Here is a 2369-nt window from a genome sequence, read left to right on the forward strand (position 1 = left end):
CTGCAAGGGATTTTTTAAAACTGCTGGCGATGCCAATTGCTGTCCAGTGGAAGGTTCCACTGGTTGAGCCTGACGATTTGAAAGGGTGGCAAGGCGGGCTATTTTTTCCTGTAACGTATTTGGTCTTTGTATCTTGTTCTGTGATCGCTTGTCCCTGCTGCAATTGGCAACCGGAAAGTCTGGCTCTGAGTCGTCAGAATCTGAACTCGGTGGGAGTGGGCAGTGCCGCGCCACGGTGGTGGGGTAGGAACTGGCATTTTCGGGGCTGTGCTCTGGTGTTGTTTGGGTGGCTACTTCTGCCACTCCGCTAGCATTGAGGTGTCCAGCCCCTCCAAACCGCGACAGGCTGCTGGCCGCGGCCGCCGCCGCCGGCAGGTATCGGCGGGCCGCTCCTCTGCGTTTGCACGCAGCCGCGGCAGCCGCAGCCGCTGCGGGGGGGCGAGGGGCCGACGCCGCCCCGCTCCCGTCTCCGCCCTGGTCTCTGCCTTGATCTCCGCCCCCGAGTTCCTCCTCCTGACTCAGCCCTGTTTCGTCACCAACTCCGCCTGCCTCCTCAGGTGTCTCCCCGCCTCCCAAGGGACCCGGGAGGGTCACTTCCTGGTCTGCCTCACTCCGCGGAACCGCCGAGCTGTTAACATCCGCTGCTCGGGAGCAGACTTCCGTTCCGGGCGCGGCCGCAACCCCGCTCCGTCTCGCGCCGGCCGGCCCCGCGCTGCCCAGCTCCGTGCCGCCCTCCAAACGAGCGACAACATCTCTGACAGAGGGGCTGACTGGGGCTTTCTGCCCGCGCACTGGCCGCATATTACAAACATTAAAGAATTTTTCAACCCGCGATGGCTTTCGCGTTTCTATTTGTTCTGCTGTAGACTGTTCGAATGCTCGAATGGCAGCTTCCGCTGCCTCTTTCTCCGCGGCCATGCTTTGTAAGGTATGTGAAACTTTCTTCCAAACACCTCCAAGCTCTAATAGTGTTTTCTTGTCCTTTTTGCCCTCTATCACTGCATCCCAGAGCAGCTGGCCCAGCTCTCGCCACTCGGTTTCACTAAAAAGCAGGGAAGGTTTTTGCAGCTTGCCTTTGCTTCTTGCCCAAATGACCAACTGTTCTAAATCGGCTTCTTTAACTTTTTCAGCTCTCTTTGAGAGAATATGAAAGAGCAGCCGCACTGAAGCCTGTAAATCTCCATCCATGGTGAACTTTCACCCTCTCTTTCTGCACGCGGCTTACCTCAGTCTCCGCGGGTTGCTTCGCTCTCGCTTTTCTTCGGCAAGGCGGCACCCCCGCTCCAGCTCTCCGGCCCCGGCCACGTCCACACCCGCCGTTCAGGTACCTTGTGAACACCGAGGTCTTCCCACTGCTCCAACGGACTCTCGCAAGCAAACAACAATGCGAAGAGTCTTTTTCCTCCCGTTGGGAAACGGCCCAATTCGGAGTTTGGAGACTTCTGCTCCGTTCCACCTGATCCCCGTTCACAAAAAGTGAATTTGGGATCCCGGTCCCGTCACCATGAGGCGATTTGGACCTAAATTCCTGTCGCGCGACTCAAACCTGACTGCCCGTTACTCTAAAAGTAATTTGGCAGCCTTCTCGGAGCCTCCTGAGTCCCTGTGCGGGCGCCACTTAAAGCCAGGGAACCTCAGAAAAACGGAAAGCTGGACAAGACAAACGCAGGTTCAAACCAATGTGGTTCATCAAGCGTTTTCCGTTTATTCAAAATCAGACGGTAGTTTATATAAGCTTCTACATAGTTTACAAAAACAAAGACACTCTGATTGGTAGGCTAACATTGTTTACCTTTTCCTTAAAACGGCCTGCACTGTACACCATAAAACCTATACTAGTTCACACCCCGTGGTCCCTACAGTACCTTAAGACTATTTTCTACCTGCGCCACAACCCTGAATTTCTAACTGCGTCAGAGGCTTTGAGGGCCCCACCAGGCCTCAATCTGAGGCCTAGCCTGGAGTAGCTCAACTTTCACAATTCATGCCCTCTTTCTCTCAAAAATACTGTAACACACTCTGTGTTGTTTGGGTCTCTCGGTCCTTTCTTCTCCTCGAGAGCTCTCTCTCCCTGTCACGTCCTGTCCTGTGTCACGGGTGTCTGCACATATTTGTCCCGGCCATGCTCTGCCCTGCTGCATAGCCTGTAATAGCACAAGTCCTGGGGACTTGAAATTGGTAATGCAGTGTGTAGTTGGGATCTGGATTGTGTAAGGAGATGGCCATAACATGTTCAGTGGTGTTAAGTTGTCCTGCAGCTGTTTGATACTAGTTCTAACTTCCTTTCAGATGCTGACAGTTCAAATCTGTGGCGGAGAGCGCCAGTCCTGGGTGAGCATCTTCCCATGAGCAGGTCGGTCATTGTTTGC

General features: G+C 54.5%; 1 long non-coding RNA gene across 1 annotated transcript; it reads left to right on the forward strand.

Moving 5' to 3' along the window:
• The first annotated feature begins 312 nt into the window (after positions 1-312).
• Positions 313-1584, forward strand: LOC140685216 (uncharacterized). Its single transcript, XR_012058509.1, has 2 exons — positions 313-928; positions 1131-1584. It is a non-coding gene; the product is annotated as an uncharacterized lncRNA (long non-coding RNA).
• Positions 1585-2369: the final 785 nt, after the last annotated feature.

Source organism: Taeniopygia guttata, chromosome 1, assembly GCF_048771995.1.
Source record: "Taeniopygia guttata chromosome 1, bTaeGut7.mat, whole genome shotgun sequence".
NCBI lineage: Eukaryota > Metazoa > Chordata > Aves > Passeriformes > Estrildidae > Taeniopygia > Taeniopygia guttata.